At 39.5% G+C, this 14,157-nt stretch overlaps 1 long non-coding RNA gene across 1 annotated transcript in view; it reads left to right on the top strand.

The window, feature by feature from the left end:
- Nucleotides 1-4,647: 4,647 nt before the first annotated feature.
- LOC128687809 (uncharacterized) overlaps nt 4,648-14,157 on the top strand; it is a 51,372-nt gene continuing 41,862 nt past the window's right edge. The window contains exons 1-2 of the long non-coding RNA XR_011391848.1: nt 4,648-5,070; nt 9,031-9,183. This is a non-coding gene — a long non-coding RNA (uncharacterized lncRNA). The remainder of the gene's footprint in view (nt 5,071-9,030; nt 9,184-14,157) is intronic.

Here is a 14,157-nt window from a genome sequence, read left to right as displayed (position 1 = left end):
AAATTTCTTCTGAGTTGAAGGAAGTTGTATTATGAAATGATCACCTTCCCTCCTCAAACGCTTGGGTATATCCTGAGGAATTCGAGGACCGTGTCATATAGCAGGTGTTCTTACCTGGTACAGGAAGGCCCCATTTATACGGCTGGTTAGGTTCCAGGCTACCGCCGTAAAGCGGAAACCGCCGTAAAGTGGAACACCCTTTTTTTCCACTTACAAATGCATACAAACACTAGATAACAAGTTTACACTAACATATATTAAGTTAGCAATAGAACCAGGCATCAAAAAACAATAAAAAGTACAATACACACATAGTGCACTCATTACTTACCTTAAAATATTTATAGTCTTAATCTAGGGTGAGACAAGTAGTATTTATTGTAAGAAATCAAGTGTGGTATGTATGGTAGTCAGCCAGGCTACCATACCAGGCCACCCCACCCACACATACAATTCTATGATATTTAAGCATCCGAGAGCGATAAAACGTATATACAGTTCACTCATTACTTACCTTAAAATATAGGGGGAGATGAGTAGTATTTATTGTAAAAAATCAAGTGTGGTATGTATGGTAGTCAGCCAGGCTACCATACCAGGCCAACCCACCCACACATATATTCCATGATATTTAAGCATCCCAGAGCGATAAAATGTATATACAGTTCACTCATTACTTACCTTAAAATATTTGTAGTCTTAATGTAGGGTCAGGAGTAAGTAAATGAGATAAAACGAATAAATGAGAGAGAGAAAGAATGAGTGCATGAGAGAGGACAGGCGCAGAGTTATGTAAACAAACCAGGCGAAGGTAAGTTTTGTAAACGAAGTGTACACGTCTGGTTTGTGTACAAGTTACATTGTGTACAGGTTGTCTCTACATTGATACGGTAGAATAAATAAAGAAGAACACTCCCATTCTCATGTAACATCATTTTAAGAAGAAATGATGCTCTGAGTGAAGGCAATGGAAATAAGTCACTCTGACTTTTTTGGGTTATCCTAGGTTCTCTACACATATGTTGTTATGTATGATAATCTATGTAACTGTATTTTTGTATACCTGAATAAACTTACTTACATACATACGAAAGGAATAATTTTCTACAGTTACCCCCAGTAACACATTTTCTCTTATGTTAGATTAGAGAAAATGTTATTCTTGGCATCACTTGTACAAGTTATCTGGCTACGACATCTCATATTTATGTTTATTTATTCTATTGTAGGGTGTATTTATCATCTTTTTATGTTATGTATCGTGTTTATTATATAATTTTGAAAAAATATCATGGATGGATTAATGAAAATGTGTATATTAACGTAATATACAACATTAATAAGACTCGGTGATTATTATTATTATTATCATTTCTAATATGGCGTCACTTGTGCAAGTCGTCTGCTACCACATCTCATATTTATGTTTATTTATTCTATTGTGGGGTGTATTTATCATCTTTTTATGTTATGTATCGTGTTTATTATATAATTTTGAAAAAATATCATAGATGGATTAATGAAAATGTGTATTTAACGTAATATACGACATTTAAATGAGACGATGATTATTATTATCATTACTAATATGACGTCTGGAGACATAAGACACTCTTACTGATTTTAATGTGTACCTGCATGCCAGCACAGTACGTAAGTTTATTTAAGTACAGGTATACATAAGTATAATTATCAGAGCATATATAAAATATGAAATAACTTTTAAAAACATTTGAAATTTTGGAGTTTCCAGACAAAATGGAGAGACTTAGTGCTTACTGAGCTCACGAAGAATGTAAACAAACAAGGTGGGGCGCGGTGACCGTATTAGAAAGTCAGGTGGGGGGAGCCGTAAAGCGAGTTTTGGTCATAATTTGAAATGACCGTATTAGCGGAATGCCGTAAAGTGAAACGCCGTAAAGCGGGGCCTTCCTGTACTTCATTATGAGTTGTCTGACAACAGACAAACAAAATTCACCATACGGTGGTCTGTTGCCAGTCTTTATTTGGTACATATTATATGCATTGAGCATTGAAATGTCCATGAGATGGAAGAAAAGTTTCATGTACCACTTGTAACTCTTATGAACACAGTCAACAAAACCAATCTGCATGTCACATTTGTCAACCAAGCGCATGTTTTGTGTATAATCAATCACTGTCACTGGTTTTCGAATACGTTCATTAGTCACTCGATCAACTTTGCCAGTCTTGCATTTCATTACGGTGAATGGTTGTCAACAATGTGACATCTCGTTTGTCATGCCACCATAATGCCATGATGTCATTGGCAGTAAACACCTGCACGTCATCACCACGAGCACCTGCATTGAGCCTGGGCATATGTTTACGATTAGAATGCACTGTGCCACACACATCTGTCTTGTTCACTCGCATGAAATCACTGAGTAATGGGCTTGTGTACCAGTTATCGGTATATAATGAATGCCCCTTACCAAGATAAGGTGCCATCATGTTTCTCACTACGTCACCTGAGATACCCAATAACATCTTGGTATCTTTCAATGTTTTACTACCCGTGTATACAACAATATCCAACACCAGGCCACTGTCACAATCACAGAGTACAAACAGTTTTATACCAAAGCGTTTCCTCTTGCTCGGTATATACTGCTTGAATGACAGTCTACCTTTGAACAAAATCAAAGACTCGTCAATTACAAGATTCTTGAATGGATAAAAGTATATGCTGAACTTTTGTTTGAGATACATGAAAACATTTCTAATCTTGTATAACCTGTCACTTCTGTCAGGCCTGGTTTTGTCAGAGAAGTGCAACATACGTAAGAGTAAGATAAACCTGTTCACTGGTATGATTTCACTGAAGACCGGGGTAGAAATTAGCCGATCTGTGGACCAGTATGCTTTTATATTATGCTTATAGACGTGAGGCATAAGCATTATTGTTGCAAAAAGCAAATACATTTCTGCAACAGTCGTCTCTTTCCACCTGTGTAGTCTTGACTGTGGTGATAAGATCGTATTTGCCATGGTGTACTCAAAATACTGTACTTATTACTTTCTCCGACAATAATTTCCATCAATGGCTGGTCAAAGAATAATTCAAAGAATTCCAGTTCATTGGCCGTGGTTCCAAGGGGACAAGTAGGTAGAATTCCACTTTGAGAGTCATCAAAGTGGTGAGGCTTGGGAACAAAATTGGGATTTTGCTGCCAATCCCACATACGGTTTGCTGGTGGATACTGGACATCATAGGCTGGTTGTGCGGGTGGTTGTGGTTGTGGTAGGCTGGTGGCTGGCGCTCCGCTTTGTCCTTGAACTGACGAGTCAGCAGCATGGGTCCCAGCGTGGCCTGGTGAGTCACGCATGGCGGTACCACTACCATCACCACTAACACCATCCACTGATGCCTGTGGTCTATCCATGCCAAGGGTAGCCACATCATCCTCACTATCACTACCTAAAACTGGTGTAGGGCCACGGGATGTACTCTGGGATGTACTCCGTCCCCTGGGCACAGCATAGGGTACACTACCTGAGCACATGCGGCGGTGAACATACCGACGCTTCACTGGTGAATATGATTCCTCACTATCACTACTCGAATGATCGTCGAGCGCAATAAAATCACAATCCACGTCACTATCATCATCATTACTGAAGTCAGAGGCCTGGCCACGCGAAAATATTAGTTTTCTCTTGCATTGAGGAACAACCGACCGTGAGTCACGAGTGCCCACACCAGAGGTAGAAGGTTGAGGATCGTCAGGGTTTTCTGCACTATTATCGATGTCCTGGTCATTCTTTTCAGTCACTAACTGATCAAAGCCGTAGAATTCGTCTTCATTTCCACTTCCATCAGTGTCAGAACTATCAGATAGGAAGAGGTGAGTCCCAGTTTTCCTGGGAGTGAGAGCTGACTTGCGACGAGGCATGGTGAACAAGGGTAACTGAGCCGGCGTTCCCACAATGCTATGCGGGCGCCTAGATTTTTTGTTTATGGCGCACACCCACCACGCAGACCCGTTCTCTCACATGTAGGCCTATGAGCGTTTTCGTGCTAAATTTGATGGCGCTAGAATTTTGGCATAGATCTACGGTTTGGACACTCAACGTGAAGCCGTAGATCTACGGGACGGACCCTGAAAGGGTTAAGGGGAAAATTAATTCGACCAACGGCTAATTCGATTAAAGCTGTTGGTTGAGGATCCACCGTACGTATGTATAGTGAAAATGTGTGATCAGTTAATTGCTGACCTTGAACAACGTGCATTTATCAGTGAGCAAGAGATTATGACAATTTACTCAGTTAAAGAGAGATTATTCAGACAGAAACCTATGTTTTAATAAGACAGATGACACTTGAAGAAGTCTTTAAAAATGCCGTCTGTCAATTGTCTTGAAAATCATCTTGAGAATCATGTTCCTGGTCTATAATTATCCCATTATTTCATTTATCAACATATTACTCTATAAATAAACAGTAGTAGTATTTGTAGTCTTTATCCCACTTAGTGTGAGCATTCATATGTTTTTGCTGCAGTGTTAATGTTTGATTATGGGGTGCTTCCCTAGACCCCACCTTCATTCTGAAATTCGAAATGCTACTGGCCCCAAGAGTTTTGGATAAAGGGATGTGGACCTGTATAATGGTAGTGGGTTTGTGTCAACCATCTTTGATATTGTTTTAATGTCACCTTTGCACCATTTATAACATTTTTAGTATATTTTTAAATGTTTATACAGTAGTGTACTGTATATTGTAATAAACAATAGAGGAAATCAGCTCTAATATACATTACGTAGGTATGCAATCTGGCCAGATAGCCCATCGTAAGTCCCTGTAGTCAGTAAACTAGTACGTCGCTAAGTGAGAAGAGGCTGCATTGCTTTTATTAGAATGCAAAATCCATTACAAAAGTTAATTGCAAAATTTATTCCAGTGAGTGATTTTCTTTTCATTTCCAGATATGGAAGAAATTAGTATAACTGGAAAGAAAAGCTAATGAGCCGAATAGATTGTTTGGTCCAGTAATCGTGGCTGCTCCAGGCCTCAGGAAGAAAAAAAACAGGAAGAGCGTAAAGAGTGTGAGTATTTTTCTAATGTAATAATTGTATGCAGTACTGTACTATAAAATGTAATAGGAAAAACTCTCCATTAAAACTCAAAGGTAAATACTACTACTACATATAGCCTAGAAATGAAATTAGATTGGTTAAATTAAGTTTACTTTCAGTAAATACTAAATAACCTCAGTAAAAACATGTTTCGGTTCACTAAATGTTTTCTATTACAGCTGAAATAAGGTAAAAGGACTCACATCCAACATTTTGAAGACCTTATTTTTAGGCCAACTTTTCCATGCCAGGAGCTTTATTAAGCCTCAGGCTTGACAAAGCTCCTGGCAAGTAAAACAGCCCAAAAATAAACATTCAATCTGTTGCACTGTATATGTGTCTATTTGCCTAATTGATTTGCTGGTATTTTTATACCCTCATGAGCTATGATAATATAATAAATGATCATAACAATCCACAGTTTTACTGAAGATTTTGACTTGGGTCTGTAAAATGATAGTCTGCCATCCTAATCCCTGTACCAGCACCAGTGGTTAGGACAGTGGACTGTCATTTCGCACACCCTAGTTCAAATCTCCGAGAAGTCTGTGGATTGTTGCAAGCCTTTATTACATTTTCATAGGTTACAGATGATAAAAAAGGGACAAGAGCTTGATTCTGTCCTGGGTTGCACCACTATAGGATGCTGTGTAAAAATAGCAGTTTGGCAACAAAAGAGATCCTCTGCAGCTCACCAGTGCTATTGTATATGGTGGGGGGGTGGATAGTATTCTATTGAATCGGTGCTGGCCCAGTGGTTAGGAGAGTGGATTGGTATTTCATAGGCCTCAGTTCAGATCTCAAAAAAAAAAAAAAATGGATTCATACCCTTACTTAAAGAACTAAAATGGTCAAACATAGTGCTCATACTCTTTTCCAAATGATCAGTGATTTCGAAATAAGTTCATCAGTTATCCTAAACTTGTCTTATATTAATTCATTACCTGTAAATATAAAAGAAACACTACCTGTTTATAAATTCAAGTCTCTTCTCAAAGATCACTTACTCACCCAAAACCAAATAAATACTGAATAACTGAACCTTATAAATTGTATATCTTAAATGTTTCTCATAATTATATCACATAAATGTTAAACCTCAGACCCAATCTAACTTTGTTATTTTTTAAATACACTACCTAACAGAATACTACTCCATTCTACTGAATGTACAGCAATGCATGCAACATATGACCTGTCTTTGTAATACTCATTTGTGCTTTATTGTTATCTGTTTACAATAATGTTTTATCACTGATTACATCATTGCTTAGTTAATCTTAAGTTAATTTTAAGCCTGCCCGTAATGCTATGCATACAAGTGGCTTTGGCATGCTGCTCTTACCTGTATTTTTTTGTACCTCTGTATGTTCAAATTATTAAATAAATAAATAAATAAATAAACTCTTTCATCTATGGGCAGCTACTCTGCAAGTCTTCACAGATCATATTTCTAACTGCATTTGATAATCCTACTTGTGACTGATTTCAAGAGTTATACTTTTGCTCAACCTGAGATCAAATTTACTTGGTGACTGCCTAGTTATCCAGGCTTCTTCTGCTAGCCTCCATATCTTTCACTGCCTGGTTGATAAGACACTTGAAAGCAGATAGCTGTTCAGTTTCATATATCATATACAGTGGAACCTCAAAAATCGAACTTAATCCGTTCCAGGAGCTAGTTCTAAAGTCGAAAAGTCTGAAATTCGAAGCAATATTTCCCATAAGAAATAATGGAAATACAATTAACCCTTTCAGGGTCCGTCCCGTAGATCTACGGCTTTACGTTCAGGGTCCAAACCGTAGATCTACGCCATGAGCTCAGCTCACTCTGATAAACTTTGAGTGGTACATTTGGGCTTAGATATGAGAGAATACATCTATGTGGTATGTGTGCACCACATAAAACAGATCCTGCAGCACACTGTGTATAATGAGAGAAAAAAAATTAAATCATGATTTTTCGATTAAAACAGCAACTTTGCAGTGTTTTTTCGTATGTTTTTTATAGTTGTATTTGCGATTTCTTGGTCTCATTTGATAGAATGGAAGACATATTACAGAAATAGAGATGATTTTGATTGGTTTTAGCACTGGAAATGGCTTGAAACTGAGCTCAAAGTAGCAGAAATGTTAAATTTTTGCCGATATTCAAGAGTAAACAAACGACCTCACACGTCTAATACACGTCGGCTGGTGGGTCTAATATACATTCACAAATATGGTGATGATATTTATACAATTATTACAGTATTGCATAACAGTAAATCTTCTATTTTTTGGTGTGAATAAAAATTCATTATGTGAATAAAAAATCAAAATGGAATTTATTTGTAAAGCCTCAAAACATAACTAATGAACAGAGGAAATGTTAGTTTAGTGCCAGGAATGCCTACATTGTTCATTTTGGACCCTATTTTGAAATTGGAATATTTTGAACTTTGTGTTAAATTGGCCAAATTAACAATTTCCGATCACTTTATTTTGTAGTTGAAACAGTTGTCTTGGCGATTTCTTGTGCTCAATCGATAGAATAGAAGTAATACTAGTGAAATAGCTAAGAATTTGGTTGATTGGAATAATGTAATTGGCCTAAAATGGGAGTCAAAGTCGGCAAAATCGCCGATTCGTAAATATCGCTGACACATCAAAATTCGCGAGAGCATAATTTCGTCAATTTTCCACCAAATTTCGTACTTTTTGTTTTATTACCTTCACAAAAAGATTCTCTACGATTTCATAAGAAAAAATAAAAATTTTTTTTTTTGAAAATTCTTGGACACTGGTGCGTGACTCCAGATTTGGGCCTTGGACCCTGAAAGGGTTAATCCATTCCAGGAACCCAAAAATATTCACACAAAAAATACATTTTATAGAGATTAATTACAGTTTTACATACAAAAAAATACTATAGTTTTTAATTATGTATAGTAATACATATAAAATAACATTTTTACTTACCTTTATTGAAGATTGGTGATGGCATCTGGAAGATAGGGAGGAGGAGAGAGGGAGTTGGGGTTAGTGTTTGGAAGGAGAATCCCCCTCCATGAGGACTTCAGGTAAAGCCCTCTCTGGGGTTACTTCCCTTCTCTGTCTTTTAATGTCACTAGAACCAGCTTGAGAGTCACTGGACCCCTGTCTCACAAAATAACTGTCCACAGTCCTCTGTTTCTGGCGCCTCTTTAACATTTCCCTAAAATGGGACATGGTTCTGTCACTGAACTTGTTGCAAAGATGGCTTGTTTCAGCTTGCTCAGGGTGGTACTTCTGCACAAACATTTGGACATCATTCCACTTGGCACAAATCTCCTTAATCTTTGAAGAAGGCACCTCATCCACTCCCTATATTAACACCTTTCGCAACATCAGGTTCCTTGATTTGTTCTTTCTTTGACAGGATAGAACCGATGGTCGACTTGTTTTTCCCATACATCCTGGCAAGCTCAACAAGTCTCGCACCACTCTCATACTTCTGTATTATTTCCTTCTTCACATCTATGGTGTTTCTCACTTTCTTTATCACAGGGGTACCACTAGCAAGTTTCTTTGGGCCCATGACAGCTTATTTCACAGTCCCACAAGCACTAAACACAACGAAATAATCGTAAAATGCGTGAATGAGAGCACAGGTTAGTGTTCACTCAAGCATAAACAAAGCTAGACTGCTCACGGCGCCTGCGCGGGACGCGGACAGAGCGGGCGGCAGACAGGTCCCGTACCCGGCGGTCCGGAAATAGGGGCGCATTCGATAATGGGGACACAGTTTGTCCGAAAAAATGGTCCTATTTTCAAAACGTTCGATATGTGATACGTTCGATTTTTGAGGTTCCACTGTATCTCCATCAGACAGGAGACAGCATTTATTATACAAAACTACACGGCTCTTTCAATCTTTATTTCTAATCCAATAAAAATTTATTTATGTAGGGGGTTGCTGCATATAAAAGAAGGAGCTGGAGGATCTTATACTTGCTGAGGAGATAAAGGAAGGACATTCCTGGTGGTGAACAATACAATTTCAGATCATATAATGGATAAATGGCACCAGTACCACAAACAGAAGGAGCAAGAAAAGAGAAAGTAAGTAATACAGGGCTCCTGAGGGCCTCTAAGTTACACACATTTTCCTTTACAAACAGAGTTCTGAGGAACAATTTGAAGCTTCACATAAATGGTACATTATAATGCTGATTATTTGCCACAATTGGTACAATTATACTCTCATATATTTCCCTCTTTGCTTCCACAGACAAAGTTCTTTGTCTCCACAGACTCCTAAGTGCACCACTCACCCTTTTCCCCTCATCAATTCTATGATTCACCTCATCCTTCATAGACCCATCTGCTGACACGTCCACTCCTAAATATCTGAATACATTCACCTCCTCCATACTCTCTCCCTCCAATCTAATATCCAATCTTTTGTCACCTAATCTTTTTGTTATCCTCATAACCTTACTCTTTCCTATATTCACTTTTAATTCTTGTTTTACATACCCTACCAAATTCATCCACCAACCTTTGCAACTTCTCTTCAGAATCTTCCAAAAGCACAGTGTCATCAGCAAAGAGCAACTGTGACAACTCCCACTTTGTATTTGATTCTTTATCTTTTAACTCCACACCTCTTGCCAAGACCCTTGCATTCACTTCTCTTACAACCCCATCTATAAATATATTGAAGAACCACGGTGACATTACACATCCTTGTCTAAGGCCTACTTTTACTGGGAAATAATCTCCCTCTCGCCTACATACTCTAACCTGAGCCTCACTATCCTCGTAAAAACTCTTCACTGCTTTCAGTAACCTACCTCCTATACCATACACCTGCAACATCTGCCACATTGCCCCCCTATCCACCCTGTCATATGCCTTTTCCAAATCCATAAATGCCACAAAAACCTCTTTACCTTTATCTAAATACTGTTCACCTCTATGTTTCACTGTAAACACTTGGTCTACACACCCCCTACCTTTCCTAAAGCCTCCTTGTTCATCTGCTATCCTACTCCATCTTACTCTTAATTCTTTCAGTAATAACTCTACCATACACTTTACCAGGTATATTCAACAGACTTATTCCCCTATAATTTTTGCACTCTCTTTTATCCCTTTGCCTTTGTACAAAGGAGCTATGCATGCTCTCTGCCAGACCCTAGGTACCTTACCCTCTTCCATACATTTATTAAATAATAGCACCAACCACTCCAAAACTATATCCCCTCCTGCTTTTAACATTTCTATCTTTATCCCATCTATCCCAGGTGCCTTACCCCCTTTCATTTTACCCACTGCCTCAGGGACTTCCCCCACACTCAAAACTGGCTCTTCCTCACTCCTACAAGATGTTATTCCTCCTTGCCCTATACACAAAATCACAGCTTCCCTATCTTCATCAACATTTAACAGTTCCTCAAAATATTCCCTCCATCTTCCCGATACCTCTAACTCTCCATTTAATAACTCTCCTCTCCTATTTTTAACTGTCAAATCCATTTGTTCCCTAGGCTTCCTCACTTATTAATCTCACTCCAAAACTTGAAGAAACAGTACATAATGGGATCTTGAACATCTTTATGTTGGTGTTAATGTTTGTGGTGCTGATCTTTGCTATGCCACTCAGAGGTTGGCAAAGCAATGAACAGAGAATTTCAAGTAGGTGAGCATATAAACTTAGAATTTTAAGCAATTGATGGTTGCCTTTGGCACTTTTGTAATTGTCATAGCTTGAGTTATGTAGAGACTTACGGTGAGGCTAGTAGTGCACCCATGGACAGAGTTGAGCTGTTCAGATTAATGTTAAATGATCTAATAGACATTGAGAAGCTCCTGTTTCAAGTGTATAATGCTGATGAGACTGGTCTCTTTTGGCATTCACTGCCTTCTAACATACTAGCCTTTCAGTATGAAGAAAGAACACTAGGCCAAAAGCTCAGCAAAGACCACTTCTCAGTTTTATTTTATGCTAATGCTGATGGTTCACACTGCTCAAAATTGATGGTCACAGGCAAATCAGAAAAAGGTGCCAAAGACTACAACAGTGGCAGAGAACATTCTCATTGCAGAGATGTACTATCTGTTCTTTGTAACAATAATACTGATGCCAAATATCCACAAGAATAATATATCTAAGTATTGGAGTACAGTTAAACTTGTAGCAACACCAGCTTTTAGTGATCATACCCACTGATTGCTTTCTCTTGTTACTGTGTATGTTGCACTTCTGTGATACAAGTAATCCCCAGAGAGATTATTTGCTCTACAAGTATGGGAAGTGATTATACCTGGAGAGAGTTTCGGGGGTCAACGCCCCCGCGGCCCGGTCTGTGACCAGGCCTCCTGGTGGATCAGCGCCTGATCAACCAGGCTGTTGCTGCTGGCTGCACGCAAACCAACGTACGAGCCACAGCCCGGCTGATCAGGAACTGACTTTAGGTGCTTGTCCAGTGCCAGCTTGAAGACTGCCAGGGGTCTGTTGGTAATCCCCCTTATGTGTGCTGGGAGGCAGTTGAACAGTCTCGGGCCCCTGACACTTATTGTATGGTCTCTTAACGTGCTAGTGACACCCCTGCTTTTCATTGGGGGGGATGGTGCATCGTCTGCCAAGTCTTTTGCTTTCGTAGTGAGTGATTTTCGTGTGCAAGTTCGGTACTAGTCCCTCTAGGATTTTCCAGGTGTATATAATCATGCATCTCTCCCTCCTGCGTTCCAGGGAATACAGGTTTAGAAACCTCAAGCGCTCCCAGTAATTGAGGTGTTTTATCTCCGTTATGCGCGCCGTGAAAGTTCTCTGTACATTTTCTAGGTCGGCAATTTCACCTGCCTTGAAAGGTGCTGTTAGAGTGCAGCAATATTCCAGCCTAGATAGAACAAGTGACCTGAAGAGTGTCATCATGGGCTTGGCCTCCCTAGTTTTGAAGGTTCTCATTATCCATCCTGTCATTTTTCTAGCAGATGCGATTGATACAATGTTATGGTCCTTGAAGGTGAGATCCTCCGACATAATCACTCCCAGGTCTTTGACGTTGGTGTTTCGCTCTATTTTGTGGCCAGAATTTGTTTTGTACTCTGATGAAGATTTAATTTCCTCATGTTTACCATATCTGAGTAATTGAAATTTCTCATCGTTGAACTTCATATTGTTTTCTGCAGCCCACTGAAAGATTTGGTTGATGTCCGCCTGGAGCCTTGCAGTGTCTGCAATGGAAGACACTGTCATGCAGATTCGGGTGTCATCTGCAAAGGAAGACACGGTGCTGTGGCTGACATCCTTGTCTATGTCGGATATGAGGATGAGGAACAAGATGGGAGCTAGTACTGTGCCTTGTGGAACAGAGCTTTTCACCGTAGCTGCCTCGGACTTTACTCTGTTGACGACTACTCTCTGTGTTCTGTAAGTGAGGAAATTATAGATCCATCGACCGACTTTTCCTGTTATTCCTTTAGCGCGCATTTTGTGCGCTATTACGCCATGGTCACACTTGTCGAAGGCTTTTGCAAAGTCTGTATATATTACATCTGCATTCTTTTTGTCTTCTAGTGCATTTAGGACCTTGTCGTAGTGATCCAGTAGTTGAGACAGACAGGAGCGACCTGTTCTAAACCCATGTTGCCCTGGGTTGTGTAACTGATGGGTTTCTAGATGGGTGGTGATCTTGCTTCTTAGGACCCTTTCAAAGATTTTTATGATATGGGATGTTAGTGCTATTGGTCTGTAGTTCTTTGCTGTTGCTTTACTGCCCCCTTTGTGGAGTGGGGCTATGTCTGTTGTTTTTAGTAACTGAGGGACGACCCCCGTGTCCATGCTCCCTCTCCATAGGATGGAAAAGGCTCGTGATAGGGGCTTCTTGCAGTTCTTGATGAACACAGAGTTCCATGAGTCTGGCCCTGGGGCAGAGTGCATGGGCATGTCATTTATCACCTGTTCGAAGTCATTTGGCGTCAGGATAACATCGGATAGGCTTGTGTTAATCAAATTTTGTGGCTCTCTCATAAAAAATTCATTTTGATCTTCGACTCTCAGTCTGGTTAGCGGCTTGCTAAAAACTGAGTCATATTGGGACTTGAGTAGCTCACTCATTTCCTTGCTGTCATCTGTGTAGGACCCATCTTGTTTAAGTAGGGGCCCAATACTGGACGTTGTTCTCGTTTTTGATTTGGCATAGGAGAAGAAATACTTTGGGTTTCTTTCGATTTCATTTATGGCTTTTAGTTCTTCCCACGATTCCTGACTCCTAAAGGATTCTTTTAGCTTAAGTTCGATGCTTGCTATTTCTCTGACCAGTGTCTCCCTGCGCATTTCAGATATATTGACCTCTTTTAGCCGCTCTGTTATTCTTTTCAATCGCCTGTAAAGGGAGTGCCTGTCTCTTTCTATTTTACATCTACTCCTCCTTTTTCTTAGAGGAATAAGCCTTGTGCATACATCGAGTGCCACCGAGTTAATCTGTTCTAGGCATAAGTTTGGGTCTGTGTTGCTTAGTATATCTTCCCAGCTTATATCGGTTAGGACTTGGTTTACTTGGTCCCACTTTATGTTTTTGTTATTGAAGTTGAATTTGGTGAATGCTCCCTCGTGACTAGTCTCATTTTGTCGGTCTGGGGCTCCACGCATACATGTCTGAACCTCAATTATGTTGTGATCTGAGTATATTGTTTTTGATATGGTGACATTTCTTATCAGATCATCATTGTTAGTGAAGATGAGGTCTAGTGTATTCTCCAGTCTAGTAGGCTCTATTATTTGCTGGTTTAAATTGAATTTTGTGCAGAGATTTAAAAGCTCGTGTGAGTGAGAGTTTTCATCAGAGCTGCCTCCTGGTGTTATTACTGCAACAATATTATTTGCTATATTCCTCCATTTTAGGTGCCTTAAGTTGAAATCCCCCAGGAGCAAGATGTTGGGTGCAGGAGCTGGAAGATTTTCCAGACAGTGGTCAATTTTTAACAGCTGTTCCTGGAATTGCTGGGATGTTGCATCCGGAGGGTTGTAGACTACCACAATGACTAGGTTTTGGTTCTCGACCTTTACTGCTAAAACTTCCACTACAT

The sequence above is a fragment of the Cherax quadricarinatus genome, chromosome 10, assembly GCF_038502225.1.
Source record: "Cherax quadricarinatus isolate ZL_2023a chromosome 10, ASM3850222v1, whole genome shotgun sequence".
In the NCBI taxonomy this organism is placed as follows: domain Eukaryota; kingdom Metazoa; phylum Arthropoda; class Malacostraca; order Decapoda; family Parastacidae; genus Cherax; species Cherax quadricarinatus.
Note: the sequence above shows the minus strand (reverse complement) of the source record. Positions and strands in the feature narration are given on the sequence as shown.